At 28.1% G+C, this 25,815-nt stretch overlaps 1 protein-coding gene across 2 annotated transcripts in view; it reads left to right on the forward strand.

Moving 5' to 3' along the window:
- The window catches only part of LOC123261659 (brain tumor protein-like), a 67,110-nt gene that overhangs the window by 11,679 nt on the left and 29,616 nt on the right, over positions 1 to 25,815 (forward strand). Inside the window, exon 2 of one of the 2 annotated variants that reach the window (XM_044723364.1) lies at positions 18,949 to 19,113. The exons of the other annotated variant lie outside the window; for it this stretch is intronic. The gene's annotated coding sequence lies outside the window, so the exon portion shown is untranslated. The remainder of the gene's footprint in view (positions 1 to 18,948; positions 19,114 to 25,815) is intronic. 2 annotated transcript variants of the gene reach the window in all.

Here is a 25,815-nt window from a genome sequence, read left to right on the forward strand (position 1 = left end):
CATTCCATACTTCATGTTCTTTAATTAATTCTTAATTTCCGTCTTTTTTATTATTTTTATTTTTGTCGAAGAATTCAAACTTTGTGGTGAAAGTTTTTTCACTTCCTTAAAATGAAATTTTAAATATTTGATTTTTGAAGCTATTTATAGAACGCGGTTGAATTGAAAAAAAAAAAAATAATTAATTGAGTGACGTTAAATAAACAAATTTTGATACACTGATAGAAGGATTTGTTTATAGTTAAAAATATTTGTTAATATTTAAAAAATCATTTATTAGAGACCTCTTTTTAGTCCTTAACAAATATTTTTTAGTATTTAAAAAGATTTATTAATATTTAATAAATGAATATCAGATTTATTAAATACAAATAAATCATTTTAAATGCTAAGAAATATTTGTTTAATACTAAAAAATGGTCTCTAATAAATGATTTGTTAACTATTAACAAATATTTTTTAATAAAAATAAATCCTTCTATCAGTGTAGTGTATTGAAATTGTTAACTGTCTAGAAATATACTAATTTATGAATCACAAATTTAGTTTCATCAACGATCGGAATATAGTCATTGATAAATTAATAAGAATAAATGACAGTGATTAAGAGGCATTAACGAACAATTAAAAATATCTACTTATAACGGAAACTAAACTCGTAGTATTTAACGCTAACTACGACGCATTATAAGCTTTTGAGTCAGACTCTTGGCTCTGACTGTCGGGAGTAGCTCAAGTTATTCAAAAAAAAGTTGCAAATAATACTTTTGCTATTGAGTACATAAGTTTTAATAGTAATCCTCAGAGAGTTTGTGTCAGAAAAGTTATTAATTATTTTAATTATTTTACTGAAAAGACTGTAGAGTACAAAAGTAAAAAAGCTTTTAATAAAATTTTTTTGAGTCAATAAATAAATTAATTTAAATAATAATTAATCATAAAAGAAATTTTTTTATTTTAATCATATAGATTTTATGAGCATGTATGAAATTTTATTAAAGAAAAAAAAAAAAAAAAAAGAAACTATAAAGTAATTTTATTGAAAAGAGCGAGTAAAGAAATAAAAGCTCTTCAACGTTGATTGATTAAAATGTAGTGGATATTTTAACCCTTCAGTACCCACGTTCTTTTTAGTGTCTCACTTGCACTGCAGCGACATCCTATAAGTTGAATGTTGTTGCGTGAGAAAAATTCTCATAGCGAAGGCACTGAAGGGTTAATCGCGGCGCGTGATAAAGAAATAAAGTGAAATGTTCCCAGTAAGAGGTTCGAGGCAGAAGGTGGAAGGTAGAGGATCGATAAGATAGTTGTGGAAGTTAAGAGTACATAAAGTTAAGAAAGTGATACGAACAAAAAGTGATCAAGATGAAAAGATAGATATATAATAAAAGAATGAGGTAAGAGTTGACAAGTAGGCGGGTCTCATCGACCCTGTAGTCGACGCTACTCGCGACTCGTCAACCCAGAGTACGAGAGCAAAGCTTTTTCAGCTATACTTATATATCTATATGTGTACTCAACTAAGAAGATATAAAAAGCGTGCCGTGTTTCTTTGGGTACTTTTTTTAAATTTTCACCTCGGTAATTACTTGTCCAAACTCGTCGTTCTCCATTCGCCATTACATTCTCCAGTCGCTTACTCTTAATACTCTTACTCCTTTCATTCTTTTATTCTTGCCCTCACGCTAAAAACATTTTAGATTAAATATTTATCCAGCAAGTAGAGACTTTTATATTTTAAATATTTCATTTATTATATCTCGCATATAATAATTTTGTAAATAGAGGATTTTTCGAGTGCATGATAAATAAATCGGAGTTTGTAATCGATGACAGTTAAGAAAAGTTGTATGGATATACATACATAAGTATTGGTCTGAAGTTTGTTTGATTTGAGTTTAAAATCGCTTTCCGATCGGTTGGATAGACTAGTATAGACGGAGAAAGGAGTAAGGGATAAGTTTGTTTTTTATCCGACTACCGACTATGTATTTGGTATTGATCTAGTTGTATAAGCAGTAAGTACTGATATAAGTGTAAATGCGTTGTACAATATCTGCGCATATGTGTTTGCAGGAAGATTTAAGTTTGTAAGAGGTGAATGAGTCTTTTATAAATAATTATCAAAGTGGAGTATTGAGTCTTAGTTTCGAGGTTATCGAGTACGCAGTTAGTACTTTGTTTCAGTACATATCAAACTATTGATAGTAGTCTGATGTATATAGACATATGTGTTTAGATAGTATATGAGGCTCTCTGCAGTTAGGCGCTTACTTTTGCTATAGTTTGCCGGGGAAAATTGCATACGCGTTGCGTCGTGCGAATGTATACACTTCACATGACACAACCAAGTGGTTTTTGTTCCACATAGGGCGGTATATGACGTGTGTAAACCCGATTCGTCGGTTATTATATGTCGTCGTCGTCGGGTAGCACACCGAGATCGATATCTCTACTTTACGCGACTACTCGTGCTTATAAGGTGTGACGATGACGTTACGGTCTTTAACCTTCTTCGTTTTAGGTTTTATTCCTTCCTTTCTGCTTTTTTATGTTTAAGTTATTGTTATTGGAGCTCAGTATCGTGCATACAGTGTGCTATTATTGTTAATCTTATCATTTGTTTTTATATGAGGAACTTGAAAAAATAATGGGCTCAGAGAAAGGGAAAGTAAAACACGACAAACTTTTTTTTATTTTGTTTTATTTGTAGAGAATGATTTTTATTAGAGATTAATTGCCCGGAAAAAATTAGTCATATGAGACATATGTAATTGTACATGAATATTGAATACTGAACATTGTTTAATATAAATTATAACTACTCAATTTTGATCAGGAATCATGATTGTCTTAATTATACAATGACAAAAAAATTAACTTGAAAAATTAATCAAGAAAATAATTTTGAAAAGTTTCATTGTTTTGAATCAAGACGAAAAATTCTTGAACCAAATAAAATTTACTTAAACCAAGGAATAGTTTAAGAATTTTTCTACTCAAATCAAGGAGATGAAGTTCTTCAAAATTATTTATTTGATTCAGATAAATTTTTTTTCTATGTGTTCATGTTTTATATAATGCATAATTTTTGAGATCCTTTGACCTTTTATGACACCGGGTATAGTTATATAACAGTTGTAGTTAATTAAAAAAATAAATGTGAGTTTTATTTTGTACTTTATTTATACTGAACTGATAGTTCAATCAAATATGATTTTAATTTGATCATTAGAATTATTAATTAAATTGAAAAATAATATTATTTAAAATATTAAGATTGTCGTTTCAATAAGTTATTTATAATGATTACAAATCGATTGTTCAAATATTGAAAAATTTTTGAGCAAACTGAAAATTCATTGTTGTTATTTTTATATATTCGAATTTCAAAAAAAATTTTTTGGTAATACTTTTTTTGCACGCCTCATAAGCGAAGCGTTGAGGTTGTGCTCTACTCTCGATATTTCGAAAAAAGCAGTTTTCTTGAAACTGAAATTGATTTTTTGTCATTTATATCGCACTTACAGGTTAATATGAGTACACTTATATCAAGTCAAATCATTTGTCAGGCACATAAAATATATTTCAACAACAATTTTTTTGTCTAACATAGTAAATAATAACATTAAACATAATCTTTTCTGGACGTCCGTGTATAAATGGGTGTATGTGGCAGGGAAATTGATCGAAAAAATGATCGTACCGGAATAATTTTTTTTTTATTGTCTAAAGTAACACACGACGGATTTTCTTAATTAATATGAGCGTTCAATTCACTGCCGTTAAATTATTATTAATAAAAAACTAATATATGACTGTGGATTTTTTTGTATATCTATCTATACATTTTATTATAGTATTTTTTTTCCTCACCTTAGAGTTATGGCGCCCCTAAACCATAGCAGTTTTCTGTTTTTTATTATTTTGTTTTTTATATTTTATTATAATTAATTTTATTGTAAAAAATGAGATTATGAGGCGTGCACTTTTGGATTTTCCAAACTTTTTTTTTTTGTATTTTACTTAAAATTTAAATAAGTAGGCATTATAAAATTTATATACTTAAATTTTTTTTTAATTCTACTTTGAAGTAATTTATTCACCTAAAAATGTAAAAGTTTTTTAAATAAAAAAAAAATCTGATGAATCAAACTTATTATTTCTTGATTTCGCTATTTTGAAAATTATCGGCAGAAAGAAAAACTTCTTTATCAAAAATCACTGAGACAACTTCATTTACTGTAAATTCATATAATTTAAGAAAAATTCCGATTAAATTGATTAAAACCAATTATGTTATTATATAATAATGAAAATGAAAAAATTTATTCAGTCTCTGAATCCCCATGATCCTGTTACATATTAACATTACATATATGTAATATAGTTTCCACGGAATGAACATGCACTTTATTTTACACTCACATGCAGTATATAAACATGTATATATATATATATATATATATATATATATATATATATATATATATATATATATATATATGAATGTATTAGTACGTATATTTCGAGGTCCACGATCTGTGCCGGCCTTGGCACGCTTCGCTCGTTATCCCCCGACTTTTTCCATGCTCTCCATCACCTGGCTGACACGCGAGCAAAGACCCACGAACAAAAGGAAATAACGTACAATTGGTTCAGACACTTGAAAGTCATTACTACACGGATAATAATTTTCTTTCCTTTTTCCTTTTCCAACGTAATAATTTATATTTTCACTTCTACTTTGGATTTGAAAAAAAAAAAAAAAAAATGTAATAATAATAAAAGTGAAATGAAATAAAATAAAATGATACTGACAATTATTACACGAGTTAAATTGTTACTTTCTTGTTTTATTTTGTTTTCGTCAATTGAATAAAAACGCTGATGCGGTAATAGTTGTGCTCGGTGTACGTTCGAATTGATCATAAATATGCCAGGTGCACGAATAAACGGCACGACCGGATCCAGCTGCCTGTTATCAGAGCTCGTCGCGAGTCAGCGATTATCATCGGTTAAAACCTATCAGGATCTTTTTATTTATACTATACTTCTTGTATTGCCGCTAAAAAATTTACGATGTTTATTGACTTTAAATGTTTCAATTAACATTTGCTTACGCTGTTTAAGTTCGTTCCTAATTATGATTATAATCTCCCAATCATTAACTTGAGTAGTTCTCAAAATTAGTCAATTACAAAATTTTGGAAAATTTACAAAATATTAATCTTAGTCAAGGAATTTTGTATTAAATGTTACCTTGTATTTAAATAAGCAAACATAATTAAATTTTAATCTATTATCCTTTCAATGCTATAGCTAACTGTAATGCAAGCAGTTTTTGATATTATTTTATATTATTTAATTTCTCTAACTTCAATTTTTTCAAACTTATAATTTATGATGATTAAAAAGTGTTAAAGAATTAATTAATAAAAAAAGTTAATGTTGACTTTTACATTATTTGTTATATTTAAAAGAATTATTGATACTTTATTTAATTAAATTTAATTTTTTAATTACACAAAAATCGGAATGGATTAAATCAGTATAAAAATTTTATTTTGCGAAATAATTAAAAAATTAATATCCATTTTATCTTAATTTTTTAGTAGTTTCTGAAATTTTATTTAGAGTCAGAAAATTTGAAAATAAGCTCCTAATAATCACCCTGTTCATATGACAATTTGATATTTAATCAATACGACAACGCGACATGAATTTGTAAAAGTCAATAAAACAAAATTATTGTTTATTGATAAAATTGCACTCTATCATTCGTGTAGTATCTTTTGGTCATTCAATCATTAGTTTTGTCGGTAGTGCAGGTTAATTTCAAGCGCGGTTGAGCTCGTATTTGTAAAATCATAATTAACCATCCGTGTAACATATCGTATATCCACTGTACTAATAAAATGTATATAACATAAATGCATATATATATAATATACATATAATACAGCTAATCGCTAGTGAACTATGCACCGTTTACGTATCGGGAATCATTATCTCTGTTTAACTACCGTATTACCAAATGCACCATTACTCAGCTTGCCTTTTTGTTACCTTTCTTTATTTGTTTATTATTTTACGTCATTATATGTTTATATTCATAATTTTTTTACAGGGTTAGAACTGGTTCTATTTTTGGGTTGAAAAAAAAAATGATAATTAGCAAGTTTGTTTATTTTTTGTTGTTGATAAAAATTTATTTATCTGTTATTTCCGGCAGAGTTAAATGTTTTATCAATTAAGTATCTCTAATTATGTACAGATAAAAATAGCACTGACAATATTTCACCCGACATTATTTTTTATGATTAAAAGTTACGTACTATTCGGCAAAACAAGGAATATAATTTAATTATTGATGTTTTAATTGTTAAAAATTTCCAACAGTTTAATAAAGCAAATATTTTATCAATTAATATGAACAAAATTTTTTTACATCAAACCAATTAAATTAATTAAATTGAAATTAACAAAATTACCAAGTATTCGACAGTTTTTGGGATTTTTTGAACAAATAAATGAAAAAATTTTTTTTGCTTCACTTGTAAACATTTTGATAAATTATAAATGTAATTTTTGAAAATATTTCCGCAGTAATAATTTATTTGTTAATAATTGAAGATTGAAAAATAGAATCAATTACTAAAAAATATTTTCTAATGTAGTAAGCAATAAATGAAAATTAGCCAAAAGTAACTAATTATTTACTAAATTAACTGAGTAAAATAACATGTTTTGTTGTTTGCTAGACCAAAAACTACTAGTATAGTATCTGGAAGAATTTTTTTTTTAAACTTGTTAACAGAAGATTAAAATAATTAATTTATTCATCATTTTTAGAGCGTACTAGAAATTGGAATAGCGCGCTACGCGCGCGCCTAATTTTTAACCAATAATGAATCGTGGCCCGTTTTTTGCGAGTTTCGACCTTTGACTAACTTCAAGACTTTCATCTATTTAATAATATAGGATATTTTCCGAGTGCACATGCATATGCACACTTACATTAGAGAATAAAGCAAAACTTTCTTGCATCGTTTCTGTCTTGCTCACGTAGTGTTACGCAACGTTTAAAAACCACTTTTATTCAACTTTCATTAAAGAAAAAAAAAATCTTTTTTTTGCCTCATTATCTTACTCTGCGTTAAAGATTTTGTAACTTCATGTACCATCAAGGTCGTGTTTTCATTTGGGTTAATGTCCTTTTCTTTCCACCTGATTGTTGTATCCATATCATTACCACTCGTTTTTTTTTCTAATTATTTTTTGCATAAAAAAATGTATACTATTAAATATTTACTAAAAATTCAATTTTTAATCATTTATTATTTTCGTTTAAATTTAGTTTAAAATTAGTTTAAAATTTAGTTTAAATTAAATAATTTTAATAAAATCACATTCAAGTTACCAGAATTCCAAAAAAGCATAAATTAGCGAAAGATACAATTACGTTAATTCAATAAAACCGAATAATACTCTTGTAACAATTAATATAAAATAATGTAATTTAATACAAACAATTGAATAGACGGCAAAAAATATAACATTTCAATTTAAAGAGAATAATAACTCATACAAATGATTGTAGCATAAAAAAGCGCTTTTACACTGAATAGTCATTGTCATTTTCTTTTTTTACATAATGACAATGATAATAATAAGAATGAAAATGAAAATAATATGATAGTGTCTAGTCGGCGTTATGACTGAAGAAAGACGTATATTTAATCTTATAATCAGTTTGCGACTTGAATCATCGTCATATCGTTTGGTCTCTTAACTTCCAACTATACTGGATGGAAGAGACCTGGGTGTAGTGATACCAAGACACTCCAGTCAGCAGAGTTGCCCATTCAACGACTATAGAATGGAAATAGCTTGCGAAGACGATGACAACTAAAACGAAAAAAGATTAAAAAAACGTTAATAAAAATAAAAAGTAAAGAAAATCCCGGGGATAAAAAGATAATCTCTTTTGTCATTCAGCAAACGTGCATTAACGTTTCCGTCTCGTGAAATTCTTTAACGTCCTATTCGTGATTCATCTTTTTTATTTAAACAAATGAAATTATTATTCCTTGATATTAAAAGTGAACATACTCGTAGAACGATTTGATTTTCATTGAAATTAATAGACTAATAAAAACATTGAGATAATTAAAACATTTGGATGTAATTACAAAATTAGTAATGTATTTAATTGGCAATGTAAGCCGGAGTTATGTCGTCGAATAAATTTACCGAGGCAACGCTTCATTCGTTCTTTAATTAGACGATAAATTTCATTTCTATCATTAAAGTAAAGCGAATTACTTTGTTCTCCTTCTCCCTCTTTCTCTTCTTGCTCTTCTCTTTGGTATCTTATCTCAACGTGTTCAACGTCGTATTTATTATCTCTCTTGTTATTCTCCAAAAGATTCACGTGCCCCATTAGCCCTAAAATTCACTGGATTTCCCTCTGGACGTATTGCCGCTGAGTTTAATCTCCCACCAATTTAATTACCATTTTAATTAGTCTCGAACTATTTTAATGAATGTATGCGTTAATGCTGAAACTTAATTTATACTTATGACAATAATAATCATAATTACAATCCTAGTAATGGTTATTTAAGCATCAAGCATTTATTTTTGCATGTGATGCCGTACGCGCCAATTGCTAACATTGTATTTGGGTTTTACTCTCACCCGAAAATCCAAAATCGTTTTTTCATAATAAGAGTTCACTTGAACAATATAATAAACACAATAATTAAGAGACAAATTAGTTACGACTAAATAAAGTTAAAAGTTTAGCCATTTTTTAAAATTAATTAAATTTTCATTGAAAAATAATAGAATAAATTATTAATAGGCTTTTAAAATTTTGAGAGGTGAAATTTTTTTTTATATTCAAAATAATTTAATTGTTGAAAAAAAAATTTTTTGTAAAATTTCCATTTATTAAATTGATCATCAAACTATTTATAGCATACGCGTAACTAAAGACTAAAAAAATAAAATAATATCAGTTATATGTGCGTGTGGATAAAATATCGTAGACAAAGTGAAGAAATATAGGGGCATGAAGTAATCTAAGGCTTGATGCCGAACTTGGTCTGAGGTCTCGGTATTTCATCGTCTGTGGTAACGTCGGAGAACCACCAAGGACGCGAGAGCGGATCAAAAGCCTAAGCAAGCAGAAATACTGTGCGTGGATTTCATACACACTTACTCTTTCATATATATCTATATCTACAGCTATATATTACGTCGTACTTGCGTAGTGTATCTTTGCAAGGCATCTGGCGCCAGGGGCACGTAAATAACTTCCAAAAAAAGGCAGGCATAACCTTGGCTTAATTCGATTTGCCGATTCAAGGGTTCTCTCTTTTTTTTTTTTTCGACTACTGTGTGTTTAGTTGCAGTTGACAATTTTATAAGTAAGCCTCTGATAGGACAAAATAAAATGAATATTATTTGAAAGAAGAATTAATTGGATATTGAATTGACCCAAATAATTTTTCGTCCTATTACTATTAAATTGGACTATATTCTATTATATTAAAACTAAAGTAAAATTTTTGCCGATGTATTTAAAGTACAAATTGAATTTTATTTATCGAATTCAATATGCTCAAAAGATTTGAATTTTTTTTTCATTTTTTCTTTAAAACAGAATTTGTTTTAGAATATAATTAATATTTTTCTCTAAGCATATATATTTTTAATTAACATTTTATAAGAAAAATTGAATCATAGTAGCAGCTGTCACGACCTCCTACCGTTTAATAATTCACCAGTCGTGAGAAACGCAAAAGTGAGAGCCCAAGAGGACACCCTGTCATTCCTTGAATGGCTACTAATTTGCGTCAGTTGCTTTATAATTGCGAGTACATGTGTATATTTACATCATATGAGTATTCTGAGAGAGAGAGAGAGAATGTACCACCGAGTTGTGTATTTGTCATATAATTTATATTCTCAATACGCTAAGTATACCTGTGCTGTGATATATGCTCATGTACACGTACATACGTGCATGAATGATGATAATAATACTGAAAGAAATGAAAAATAAAAAGTATCTCTTCACCTATATTTTCCACCCTTCTAACTGTTTTAGTTTTATTTTATTTTCACAAACTTTTATTTCTAAATGCTCATTTTTTAGATTTACTTTTTCCGCCGACAAATTAACAGTTTTTATATTCAACACGTCAAGTTCAAGTTATAAAAAAAAAAAAAATAAAAAACAGGATTTTTTTGTAAGAAAAATCTTATCTGTAATTTAATTAAAGTTCAGTCGAGTCTCGTTATGAGTCCTATAAGTATCTCTCTCATATTAATGGGAGTCTGTTGAAAAAAAAAAGAAAATAAATAGGACTCATAATGAGATTCGACTGTTTTAGAGTTTTGAATATTCTAAAGTGCGCGCCCTTTAACACTCATTTATTTCAGATTATAAAAATTAAAAAAAGTTTGAAAAATCCAAGAGTGCACGCCTCATAATGCTCATTCATTTCTTAAGAAAAAAATTAATTGTGTAATTGATTAAAAAAAAAAAAATTATAATTAAGTAATTTCTAACTGAGTATTTTTTATTTTTCTTTAAATATCGGCGCCCTTTTTTCTTGTCATATGCGCACGCAGTCTAAAAAAATCTAGCTTGATCAAGTGGCGCCATAGTTTTCACGTGACAAATAAGAAAAGTTCATTTGGCTTTGTACGGTTGTATCGTAGTGAATTTCAATAAAAATTCAATTAAAAAAAAAATACGTAAACTAGGCCACTGATATGAAATACGGACCCAGTTCATCGAATTCTTAAACTAATAAAAATGGTCCGATCTTGAAATATCAATTTGTTCGGGAGTAATCGTCGGTACATCCAAAATGGATGACATCCGGACGTCCACGTAAAATTTTTTTCAAAACGTTTTTTTTTTTTTTTTTTTTTTTTTCAAAATAGCAACATGAAATGATTTTAGAAAGTAAAAGATGGTTTAATTTAAGTGTTTTTTCGGTGTACATCTACTTATATCATTGTATAAGTGTAATATGGTTGTGATAGAATTGAGTTTAAGTTGACGAATCGAGTGTAAAGTACAACCTCACGCGCTTCGCGCTATGAGGCGTGCAATATCTTGAGAGGGCAAGATTTTGACTTAAGGTTTAAAAGATGAAGCAGCATAGAACAAGTTACAGATTATATTATTCAGTATTTTAATTTTTATATTTTATTGAGCATTGATAATTTTTATCGTTTCAAAAAGGAATCAATTTTTAGAGGAAGAAAATTACCATTATTGAAGGGCATAATATTTTTACATTTCATTATATTTGATTTATATTTTCAATACTGAAAAATTTACTTTCTATATTGCAACAAAATTATTTCTATGTAGGATTAAAAATTACAGTATGTATTTAATACTGCAATTATTAATGTTTTCTTTTTTTTGTGAAAGATTAAAAGTAATCATTAGAAAAAAAAAATTATTTTAATCAATAAAAAATAGCGATAAGTTATCTGAAATTTTTCTTGCCGTTGATTTCTATTTCCGATTTTAGTTAAAGAAATGAAAAAATAAAAATAATAAAAAAGTGGTATAGAATTGGAAAAGTGTCTCGAGGACATTGAGATTCGTCAAAAGGTTTTTTCAGAAATGTGAGTTTGAGAAAAATCGACTCGACGAATAAAAACGAGTAGAATAGAGAGAGGTGATAAATGTATACATCATGGATTCAATACAGACTTCGACTTTACCATACGTCTTTTACACTTTTATATATCTTTTCTTTTCAATATTTTTTTATTTTATTTTATTTCATTTCTCATGTATTATGTATACATATATAAATTTTATATTTATATTTTTATTACAACTTTTTCCATCACTTCTTCCTTCAATGTAGTATTATGTCCTTTTTATGTGGTAACCTTCTCACTGTTATACTTCAATACCAACAACATTTATTTGTCAACGATCAGCGATAGATCTATAAAGAAATGTCCGAGTTTAGTTTACTTTCCTATTTCACAACTACTCCACGCGAATTTATAACCATCAGTATTTCCCCTCAGGGTACCTACATACATTATTTTATACCCTGAAGTTGTTCATCTCTACTCCGATGAGGTGAATTTATAAACTTTTACCGTCATAAAGCTTCCGGAGCCGCATGCACCGGGAATACGAATCATTTTCGCGACAAGTTAAGTGTCTCACATCTCACATAACAACAACACACATTTCCTCTATTTAAACACACTTTTCTATAAATATATAAAAAGATTCTACGTATTCTTTTAAGGTAGTTTGGTCGTCGCAATCCGAGGTCAAATTGATCGATATTTTTTTTTTTTGCAAGTGATCACTTGAAAAATAGCATAAAATATAAAATTATTTCTATAGAGCAATAAACTTAAATGTGTGTAGAGTTAAAATAAAATAATGTAAAAGACCCCATTAGTGGCACCTTTAACCCGTATTAGTGGCACTTTTTCGTTCATTGAAAAAATGTTCTACATGGAATAAAAATAAAAAATTTTTTTGATCTAAAGGTCTTAAAAATTAGAAATAATATATTCATTATTGAAATTAATGATTTCATTAATTGAATAAGTACCAAAATCAAAGAGTGTCAGTAATGGGGTCCCCACCACTAATGGGGTCTTTTACCCTATTAGTGTATTGGGAAATTAACAAAAAAGCTGGACAGGAAAAAAAAAATCTTTTTTAAAAAAAATTGATTTGTTACTAAAGACTAATACCCAATATTTGTATAATAAAAATAAGGAGAATCGTAATTGTAGCGTGTAAGGAAAAAGTGTATAATAAATATTTCTACTTAAAAATAATTATTTAATATTTAATATTTAAAATTAAAAAATATTCTGAATATCAAAGCTTTGTAAAACATGTTTTACATGCACGAATGTGATACAAGTAAAACTCATATCTATCTATCTATAAAATTATTTCTAATTAGAATTTAATTGAATAAATTCAATTCATAATTATGGTAAAATAATTATAATAATATAACTATTAAAATATCAACTGGCAAGTACTGGGCTGTCAGAAAACAATAACGACTGATATAGGTTATGTAAGGTCGGTACTTAAAACAGTTGCTCACGGCGTTCATTTATTGTTTAAATTTGCAAATATCACTTCAATATGTTAAATCTGCTATAATTTACGTGAACTTGTAATGTATATTTAATAACAATTTATTTTAATGCAAAAAAACTTAATGATTATATTTCAATTTCAAATTTGCCGCGCACTGAGAAGTCGTCATTTTTCCCCTGATAAAGATGGGGGAGTAATGTCTTTGACAAACAACAAAGATAAAAACCAATTTTTGATATTAAAAAATTAATTAAATTAAAACTATGTGGTAAATCGTTATCAAATTTTGATAGAATATGTATGAAACATTGTTCTATCTATTGGAAAGTTTTTTTTATCGGGTCAAGTTGGCCGATTTTTTATAAGTCCTCCCTTTCCGGAGTTATTGAACAAAGACACTCATAAAAGATCGTGTATTTTTGCAAAACTTTAATTAATTATATCTCTTAAACGGTGTGGTAAAGAAATCTGATTTTTTTTCTATAGATGTATTAAATCATAATCTTTCGAATGAATACAAAAAAATATGGGGTCAAGTTGAAGTCATTTGGCACCCAAACTACCTTAAATGAACAAAATCAAATAAAACTACACATACATATTTTTATTTATATTAAAAAAAAATATATGTTTATATTTTTTCTCCCCTTCTGACGTGATCTGACGTGAATCGAGTCATTGCGACGAAGAAGGAAGCCTGAATCGTCGTCAGTATCGCTGCAGGAAGTTAAAGACCCAACCGAGATCCAACAAGGGGTTTCTAGAACATGTAAATCTACGTATATATGTTTATAAATATATATATGCATATATATATATATATATATATATATATATATATATATATATATATATATATATATATATATATACAGCAGTGTGCCAGCAGTGCTATAGATAACTATGCTACGCCGTGGTATCGTGGTATGGTATAGTATGGAGACTGTATAAGTGTACTTACGCGTGAAATATTGTTATTGCATACACACGTGTTCGCGTGAGTAGGAAAGCCTCAAAGTCGATAAGACTACGTTATCTAATGGAACTTTCAGTTATACTTTAGAAACCTCCTGACATTTTATGCGAAAGCTCACTCGCACATTTCGTCTTTTATTTTTTTACTATTGTTGTACAACTAGAGCTTTATTGTTAAGTAAAAATTTTTTATTGAGAGTTTTAGCAAAAATTCATGCTTAGAATTTTTATTTTTTAGCTCATACAAAAGTTAATTCAATGAAAAAAAAGTTTTTGAATAAAGAAAATTATTTAAAAATATTTTTTTAAGTTTTAAATTGAGATGAAAAATTTTTTAATCTAGTTTGAATAAATTTTACTTGATTTAAGAATTTTGCTGCTTGATTTAAGACAAAATATTTTAAATTTAATTTTCACAATTAAAACATTTTTTATCAAACCAAGTGAATTTCTTAATCATTGTCTTAATTGTTGCAATTAAAATCAATGACTATTTAAATAAAAATTACAAATTTTTTTATGACTATCTTTTTAGTAAATTTTTCAGTTGTCGTTTTAAATTCAAATGTCACCTCTAAATCCCGTTTTTTACAACACATTAAGTAAAACAAAAGAAAAGTCTGTTTTTAATTCCAAGTAAAGATAGTAACTAAAAGTAGATCTTTAAAGTGTGCAATAATTAAAAGTTTAAGCTAACTTAAATTAACTAAACATTTAATTAAACATGAATTTATCGCCGGAACCTTTATTAATAATTACTTTTCTCAAAGAACAAAACTGAATTAAACTTTAAATTTCCGAGTTGTTATAATAATAAATTCAAAAATCTCAGTTAAATTATTAATTTTACTTAGTTTCAATACCCAACAAAACTTTAAAATATACAACAACAAATAATAAAATAATTAAAGTTTGTTGTCATTAAAAAGTTGTGCAAACGTTTTAATTCTGTTGATTACTTAATGTTAATAGATAACACAAGTATCTCACTATAAACTTTGGACAATTTACTTATCCAAAAGTTTGTGTCGCCGTCTCTAGTCTCGGTGCATGCATATGTCTATATATAATATATAACATATAATAGTCTCGATAGTCAAACTCTATACCTGTATATACGCTCAAAAGTATGAGAAGAGTTAAAGATAATATTTAACTAAAAAGGAATCTGATAAAATCTTATATCCGTAGCATTTGGGTTGTGTCTCCCGAGGCGTTTTCTCTGAGTACGGAAATTCATGCCAGTCATCCACTAGCACTATAATAACTACACACCGACTTAGAGTGGTGGTGGTGATCGTCGCCAAGTACTTTGGTGGATGCTCGTTAAGCTCGGAGTAAACGCCTAGCCGTTGAAGGGTTGAGGGTTGATACTAGAGGAGGTGAAGAGAGATTGAACAGGGTACCTATATCCGTCAGGCATATCGGGTCTTGTTGATAGGCAAACTGTAGACGAGGAGACTCTGACTCTCTGTACTACTTTGCTTCAAGGGTTCTCATTATCATCAGCTCTATCAACTATTTCCTCTTTTCCTTTCGGTTTATCTCCAGATATAAATATAGATATATTGGCACATATACACTCAATACATAAGGTCATTTTAACGTGCAAGAGAACAACGCACTCAACTGTGGAATGAGAGCCGACTACGAGAGCAGGAAATCCTCAAACGGATCCAGGGAAAACCGTTTAGGCACTTGGAAACGTCCAACAAACACACTAGCTATTGCCTCCGGGTTCTTCCACATCCCACATCCGGAAGACCTCAGACCTCAGTTCTCCATCCTGTTTGTGTCCTTTCCTCAATGCCTTTCCGTCAAACGTTACTCTGTTCCGGGAACCAGAAACAACATCAACATCAGAATCAGCATCAGCATCAACATCAACCCCAGCCATTTCTGTCACAATACACTCCAAGTGTTGACGTAGAAGTTGCTTTGTTCTTCCCATTCTGTGTAGAGTAGTGTGTTATGTGTTATGTGCTGTGTACATTGTGCACCGCCGTCTATTAATCCCCTTCCAGCGCAAGAGTATCTGCAAAATAGAGGTTATCGTTGTCAGTTTTAGTTTAGTTTCTGGTTCTCCAAAGTATACTCCACTATTAACTATTAGATATTGTATAATATAAGCCAGTTCAACCTCTTATACACACACTAGGTCTAATACTAAACTCGGAGCTAGTTATACTATCCTTACCGGACTTCCTTCTATTCCCTTGTGACTAACGTTCAATCTCCTACGTTTCATTCTCTTTACGGTCAGAAACTTGACCGATGCGGTCAAAACTTTGGATTATAGTTATTACCAAAGTACAACAAACTTAACTAATCAAATTCCGGCGGAAATACTAGTGTCAGAATGATGACAATTTGGTGAATACACTTTAGTCTCTAGTCCTGCAATCTAAATCGGTTACCTTTTAATTTGAATTTTCATTGATTAAAATCCCTCAGCTGACAAATTGCCCTTTACATACGATAATATTTGCTCTTTTCTTTACAAATATTTAACAGCATAATCTACAAAGCTAGTTGTGCATTTGAGCAACTCAAATATGCTCAAAGTCCACATTCTGCTAATGTGATACAAAAGGAAGTGCTAAAACAATATAATATAAACGGATGGATTAATGCTGGTAAAACCAAACTGTCGGACTTATTCCAGCAACTGTCTTTTCTATATAAATAATAACAATGATCTTATCATTTTCTTTTGGAATGGTTTTTTTTGGTCGGTTAGTGCGACGGACGGACAAGCACACCATCTGTGTTGTAGCATTGTATGCTTTATGTTCATTTTTTCCCACATTTGCGACAGACTACTATGCAGTAAAGTGAAGTTACTGTGCAGTTACTGTGTACGAAAGCGAATACTGCGACTACTGGGACGACAACGGTTACCATTTTATTATACTGGCAATTAGCAAACACACGCCACTCAAATGTGTTTACTTCAAGTAATTTCAGGCTCGGCAACTTTGGTAATTACTTACGAGTTTTCCCAAGCTAACACTAATATAAGATATGTATATATAAATATATATGTGATCTTCTTGCTCACTCTTATACATGTATGGTAATACATTGTACGTAATATTAAATTTAATGCGTAAGAAAATATATGTTGAACCGTGAGACGAACGACTTTTCGACTTTTATGATTGCATAACGGCTTTTTTGTACCGGCTTTTGTATTCAAGCCTTTAGTACGCATTTAAATACAAAACATATGACGTCTTTTCATGACAACATATTAAAATAATAATTATAATTATTATTAGTATTATTATCAAAACTATTGAAGTAACTGATATCTTAATGTACTCAGTAATAATTAACGTCGCAGTTTTGAAAAATAAATTTTGTCTACACAATAAAACTTAACTGATATGCTACTTGATATCACCAGTAAACTATGTCGTCGTGTAGTAGTCGGTAGTCGTATGGATGCAGTTGATGGCAGGCTAGAGTCGCGGTATCCATTACACCGGAAGTCTCACCCGACTTCCGTTAATCGAGATATCGTGTTTACTCACTATACTACCATCGATTTATTAAACAGAAAAAAATTTAATTTAATAGAAATAACTTTCTATAAATTTTCATGAAAGTGATATCCAGTTACCCTATGAACGCTTACAATAAACTGAAGATTATATCGCTAGAATTTTATTCACTTATTTTTTATGTTTCCTTTATGTATAATAAAAATGTAAATAAATATGTACACTGACAGTTTTCTATTTTCATCTTTTGATGAATAATACTTTTATGAAAGGATTAGAAAAATAAAAAAATTAAATACATAAAATAATGATAACGATTACGTAGTCGCACTTTATAGACAAGGGAATTTTTAATATAAATTACACTATTTTTTATATTTTACGTTTAAAGCTCTTAGAAGTATATTTTATGTTATATTTGATGCCTTCCAGGCAGAGAAAGCTTTCAGTAATTTATTACGTAGAAGAATTCAATGCATTAACAAGATGATTTAAAAAAATTAGCAATTTAAATTATGATCAAAATACGTGACATAAAAAAAAAGTAATGAAAAATTTTATTGTTGGAAATTTATTTTTTTTTGTAAAAAAGGTCTATCAATTTTTTCACATTTTCAATTCTATAGATTACATTTTAATTAAAAAATTAACTTTAATCTGAAATAATGAATTTTAATTGAAAACGAAATTGACAAGAGCGCACGTTCAGAATGTATTCAAAGGCAGATAATTAAAAATATCGCAGTACATATATATCATACTGTTAATGCACAGCATCAGAATTATCGTGTACAACATTTCTGAAACTTTTTCACACTAAAATTCTTACACTACAAACTTAATAGCAATAAACTTATTTTACAGAGGATGTGTACAGCTAATCACAAAGTAATAGAGTAAAAATGTTTAATTAAAATATTAACCACCATAAAACATACTCTATTGGCTAAACTGCAATACAATTACAAATGCACATTACGTACATTACTATGTATTTATTTTAATGTGTGTACGCATATATAATATATATATTATACATTAGTTTTTAACAAGTTATATCGACAAGTCAGTCGTGAAAATTTATTACCACACGTGTAATACCATTAATTGCTCTCATGCGGATGCATTAACTCAACTTCATTGCTTTTTAATTGTTATTTATACTGATATCGGTAATAACGGTTTGTAATTAGCAATTATTTTAAATTAAACAATTATAATAGCTTTTTAAAGTGAAGATATATCATTTAATAAATTTTTCTGTTTATACTAATTACTAATTACAAATTACGAGTGATCAATGATTGATGATTGTTTTATTTTTTGTTACAGGTGAGTGTCCACTTTGCCTCTATAATCGGCTATACACTACCGATACTGTCCACGACTATTGTGTCAATCAACTTTAACGAACTTTAACGGCCCTAGAATTGATAAATAATTAATAATAAAAAAGAGGAGGAGAAAAATCGTTGTTAAAATAAAGAAAGTAACGAGGTAAGATAATATGATACTTTATACCCTCGTGTTTATCTAGATCCGATAAATGTCCGAAAAATTAGTTAATTAATTACACTTTATTGTGTAATAACGCACATATATTGAATTATTTAATTAAATAAAATTGTATAAAAAATGTTGATTATTTAGAATTAACGAGCTGTTTTGTATATCTTGTTTCGAATTATCTTTTGTATATAAACTTAATTATAATCTACCACAAGATTGTTATGAATTATGATCTAATTAGTTAATTACTAGATGATTGACGGCGTCAAGTAATCCAGAAAAAAAGCAATTTATGTTTTAGCTTACATAGTTGATTTAATATTTAATTAACAAAGTGTTTTGTTGTTTACTTCACTTTCAAGGCCGCGCAATTATTGGCTTAATTATTTATTTGAGTTCTTAATTCTGTTGTTTTTATTTATTTATTGATTTTACGCGCGAATTTCGTATAAACAGAAGAATTAAACTAAAAATTATTCTGTTGAATAAATTAAAGACGAGCTTGTTTTTTCATGTTCTTTAGAAATTAAAGTTATATATTTATGTAATTTTATAATGTTTGTTGAAATACATAGTGTTAATTTCTCACATTCGATAAAAGTGTGCAAATATTCGAATTAGATAGCAATTTTAATTGGAATAACAATGAAAAATTTTAATAATTTCAATCGCTCGAATACTCTGAACCTTCAAAATAGTTCAAACAACTTGAATAGTTTAAAGTACTCGAATAATTTAAAAACATGACTAATTCTTCGATTACTGATTAAGAACACTACAAGTTATTTTATGTTTTAAACGTATTAATGACTGTTCAACAATAGACGGAGGAATATTTTATTTAAACAAAGAGGAAAAAATGGGGACGCTAAAAAAATAATGAACTTGCAGACAGAATTAGCATGAGTCATCATTTTTTTTCTTTTATCTAATATATGTTATACATTTGTATAAAACAAATTTTAGAATAAAATGAAAATTTCTTATAATTATTGATTGAAAAAACCTAAAAAATTTTTCTAGCACTTCGTTTTCTCGCCCTACTATTACGTGACTACTTTTCCAAACATTTATATTGAGTAGAAATGCAAACTTTAGAATTTTTCTTGAATATATTTATTTAAAAACACAAAATCGCTTATTTTGTCATTTCGAATGACAAACAGCGATAAATTTACTTAGGATTTATTCACATTTCTTTTAGAAAAGTTTCGTTTTGAATTCTTATGTCCTTAGAAGTATTAGAATTTGAAATTCTAGATATTTTTTACCGGTTAGAGAATTATTAACGATGAAAAAACTGACAAAAAACTAAAAATCTCAATTTGAATTTTTTTTTTTATTTTTATAAAATTCTGGTTAGTAAAAAATTAAAAAAAAAATATTACAAAGTCTCGTAATTACAAATAAAAAATAGATACGTAACAGGAATTTGATAAAAATTTAATGATATAAAAACTGAAGTCAGCTCGTACTCGGAAAACGATAAGTAAAATATTCGCCCATGCGCAATGATACGTACTATGTATACATTCGCGAAGTTTTTTTTTTATCCATAATTGGTTTACGAGTCCAGATCTGAGTCTGAAGAAGTTTTTTTGTCAGTATGTTTTCCGTCACAAAAAAAAATTGTTCTTCAAAAAAAAACTCCACATTTAAATAAAAAAAAAATGTCGCATTAATTTTTATGAATTTTCATTTAACAACAGTTGAAATTCAAGGGACTCTACACAGAAAAAAAAGTTCTTGTATCAAGTATATAATTTTGAAAAACTTAATATTCTTGATTTGAGTAGAAAAATTCTTGATTTAAGGAAATTTTACTTGATTCAAGAATTTTTCATCTTGATTCAAGACAGTTACCCTCTTAAAAATTATATTCTTGTTTCAAGAATTTTTGTCTTGAATCAAGTTAATTTTTTTTCTGTATAATATTAACAAATATTCAATATTGTCAAAATAATTATAATCGGATTATAATTAATAATAGTATATGATAGATAAAACAATTAGTAACTGATATAATTTATTACATTAATAGGTTGTTAATATTGCAAATTAATAAGATAAAGGTTGGTGAATGGGGTTTATCGTCTTGGCATAGCGGAGCATGTTGTTCGGTTTTGCACCCTGAAATTAATCAATGTCTTGTGTGCACACATTGAGATACCTTTTACCACCAAGTATGCCCCTATATTTTAAGTAAACGCTACTACGTACGTGTAAAATGTTCATTGTTAATATTACAATGAAAAATAAATTGAATATTTAGCCCAAAGTATTAATAATTTAATCAATGTCAAACTTTGAACAAAATTTTCTCTAAAAACAATCAAAATCTAATTTAATTTTGTTTTTCGTAGACTTAATAACCGGTGACAGTAATTTAATAGAAACAGCGCTGTCGGAGTAATTTATAAGACAATGCATCAATGCATCAGCGGATCATAAATTGTTATAAAATCTAAGGAAGTGGAAATATTAAAAAAAAAAAAAAAAGTTGGTTAAGAATTTAAAATAGAATAAAGAAGAGTGATAGCGAGGAGTAAGGATTAAGTAAAGGCGATACGAGAGAATGCTTTTGTTAGGATGCCAGAGGGTAGTGAGACGGAAAATTTGTCTCCGGTGGCCGGTAATTACGTCCCTAATTTCCGGGGAATGTCTTAATTTGTGGCCGCGAGTAACCCAGTTGGTAGTAATACCATTTGGTGTTGTTGTTATTGTTTGTGTGGTCACGTGAGTTAAGGATAAGTATACTATGACGGAATGAGAAGATTCTCGCTTCAAGTAGACAGAGACCGTATTTTGAAACGTAAATAAACTTTATTGAAAATAAGAGTTGCCTTTTTGTTGGTGTGGGTATATTCTGGTATTTTAGAGTCCGGTTTTTGAGTCATCGCACCTTAAATTGCTAAGAAAATCCTATTAAATTAAAAAAAATATTTTCACACAAAAACAAAATAAATTTAATTGAAAGAAGTATTCTTAAACTAATAAAATTATTTTATTATTTACAATATTCATACTAAAATTTTAATTGAGAGAAATTATGTGTTCAGAAGATTAATGTAAAATAATTCAATTTAAAAACAAAAAAAAAAAAACACTAACATTGCTCAATATGATATGGTAGACATGATACGTTACCGATTAAATTTTTTTTTCTTTTTATTTAGAAAAAAAGAAAAGACAAACAATTAATTGTTCATTGCTTTTAAAGTCAATCAATTCTTCAATAGATTAAACTTGAAAATTACCATTATTAATAAGATGATATGGACACTGTTATGCATTAATGTGTTAAGTGTTATGGAAATCCTATGAACTTAACACACTATTGCATAACAGAGTCCATATGAAGTAGAACAAATATGAGAATTCATCAACACGTTTGTTTCGAAACTAAATTTTTACCGACTTTCTATGACGTCACGAAACATCCCGCCATCTACCTTGAAAATTTTTAACTTAAACTGTAATACGATATTGAAACTAACAGAAACTTGATAATTTTTAAGATACTTTGAAGAAATAAATATTCAGAAATTTCAGAAATTTGAAAAATTATTGATGAAATTGAAAAAAAATTTTTTTAATTTATTTGTTAAGTATAACTCAAAAATATTCTCATTTTTGCAGATTTCAGTATCATACAATAAAGATTTCTGGTATGATATGATACCAGGTTATTAAAGTTGAACTATTTTTTATTATTTATAAAAAACCTTAAAAAAAAATGATCTCGAGCATTTGAAATGTGTACTTAAGGATTTTATAAATCTTTTTTAATTTTTTCTGTTGAATTCAGAGTCTACTAAACAATTTATTAAATCTCTCGAGATAAAATAGTAAAAATCTAAAAAGTAAGAAAAACGTAATAATTCAACATAATTTCAGTAAATATTCAAATGCTGAAAAAATAAATATTTTGAAAATTTAATAAGGACAAAACATTTTGCCAGAATTCTTGGCTCAAAGACAAAATTCAACTGACCTAACTCTGGAGTCTTTTTACTCTAAATCTTCCTTTTGTACATGCATATAATATAAACTAGCTCAGTTTTCCTGAGCTGGTGTTGCCAATACCTCAGCTGGATTATATTGCCCTGAAAACTCTTGCATACTTTTAGCATTCTTAATGAAAGAGAAATTCTGTATAAACTGTATCAAGTTTTATCCACACGAAATTTATTACAAAAGCTAAATATAAATGTACATTAAATTAACAACAATTTTTATTAAAATACTTACTGGAAAAATATAACTTTTTCATCCGCTAATTAACAAAGTAAATAAGAGCGAGTAAAGTTTTATTTAAAAAAAAAAAAAATAATAAGATAAAACAAAATAAAATAGAAAGAAAAAAATGTTTAAAACACGTTAAATAAACTAAAGATATTTTCTTTGTAGTTTCCAGTTCGCGTAGTAATTTTCGCGCCGTTGATAACCGTCAAGAAACTCCCGGAGGTTAAATCTGCTCGCGGTGGCTGGATAATTCCCACGCGTTTCTTCTCTTACACGAATAGAACCAGCTCGTGAGCCCTAGAGGCAGGCTGCTATTATTATTATCATCATCATCATCATCATCATCGCTTCAGCCCTTTTTAAACATTTTATATTTTCTTTCTTTCATACATATGCAATGTCATATCTTACACACACACTTTGTTTACGTTAATTGTTTTTGTTGTTGTTGTTGTTTTGAACGTAAAAAATAAAAACGTTCATGAGGCGTCGGCAAGTCTCTCGGGTTAGTTAGCCGGAGTTGATTGCAATGTCGTGGAAACTAAACAGGGGGAAGTTAAAGAGGTAAGCACGACTCAGTTGTACACAAAAAGGACTAAGAGTACACAAAGACGGCAAGGAAGGATATCCTTGGTCTCCTCGCGTGCACGAGTCCATCAAGCTGTAACATACCATACCTTACAATACAGTAATAGCATTAACTTTGAGAGAAAATAAGACAGAGATAACTATTTATCGCTTCCACGAGACGACGTTGCTTTACGTCTGTCTGCAATACCTACCAGACAGACACGATTATATTTTTTAGCTTCTAAATCCGCATTATAATGCCCCGCATCTCGTTTGTACCACAAAAACGACCCGTTTGACGTATAAATGGACAATTATCTTCTCATGGGTTCTTTATTCCTTTACTTTTCTATATAAAATTATTATTATTATTATTATTATTATTATTATTAATATTATTATTAATATTATTATTATTTTTACACGTTAATATTTTTTTTTGCACCGTAACTTCTCGTGGGTGAGCTTGATGTATTTTTGTTCTTCCACTCCCACTTGTATTTTAATAGTTCACAGATTGTGAATTTAAGGAGGTTCGAGCGAATCTAATGTAAAAAATAATTTCCAACTTTGAGCTTTGAAATTAAGTATACGTATAAATAAATACGTCATTTATTAAATCCCAAAATTTTAAAAAGATTCACCGTTTAGTTACTAAGATATTAAATTTTAAAAATCACATATTTTATCTTCTTATACACGGGCTCTTATGGCGGACAAACTTTTGTCGAGACTTTAATTATTTTTTTCAATATTCACCTCCCAACTTTAACGGATAAAAAACTATACACAAGAAACTTGAATTATTGCAAAATCTAAAAACAATTTAATAATAATACATTACCGATATAATTTTTGAAATATTTAAAGTTAAATTTTATGTTTGTAACTCGTTTATCATCAGCTATTTGTTCGAATAAAGATTTGACAACATCGTGTCAACAGCTGAGAAAAAAGAAAAGGATAGAAGTATAGTTACAGAGAGAGAAATGTTTAACTCACACACTCACGCACGTCTCTGTTATGGGTATAATCAAGCGCGCTATTGCCAAATCTGTTTATTTAATCCGGCAAGTAATAAATACGAAAGTCATTTTATTACTTTACTTTATTAAATAAGTAAAAATCATCAATTATTAAATTGTTTTAAAATAAAATGAAGAATTTTGATGAATATTGGGAAGACGAAAATTTAAAAAAAATTTTAACATTATTTTGACTCATTAGTTACGCTCGAACTTCCTTAAACTAAAAATCTTTTTTGCTCCATATAAATTCATATGATATATAATATGAGTGCTACGTTAATAATTAATCAGCGAACAAACATTCAATTTATTGACATTTCATTAATAAATTTCCAAAGAATACAATTCTGATGAAACGAACAGAAATATAAAAATTTTTCATTTTATTTATAAATCAATTAGCACTAAGTAAGATATTTTTGTAAAATTTCATAACTTTTTTTTTATTTATACTTATGAAATTTTTCTAAAATTATTTGTAAAGTAATTTTCATAAGAAAATCTTCAAAATTGTAAAACATTTACACAATGCAAAGCTTTAAATTAAAATTTTGATAAATATCATTTTTATAATCAAATATAATATTTTTATCCAAGTAATATTTTTATATTATGTATTGCACATCTTAAGTGCAAAGCATTGGGTATATCTTATTATCACATTATAAGTTGATTAAGTGAAGTGTAGTCGTCTTAAGTCATCTCTGTTTTTATATTACATTTAACTACATTAACTTCATAAAGACACTTTAGTCATCAAAATTTATATTTTATTTTAATTCTTTACTGTAATAATAAGCTTTTCATTCTATTTGCATACATTTTAACCCAGTGGCTTAATTTGTTA

The sequence above is a fragment of the Cotesia glomerata genome, linkage group LG3 (genome assembly GCF_020080835.1).
Source record: "Cotesia glomerata isolate CgM1 linkage group LG3, MPM_Cglom_v2.3, whole genome shotgun sequence".
Taxonomy (NCBI): domain Eukaryota; kingdom Metazoa; phylum Arthropoda; class Insecta; order Hymenoptera; family Braconidae; genus Cotesia; species Cotesia glomerata.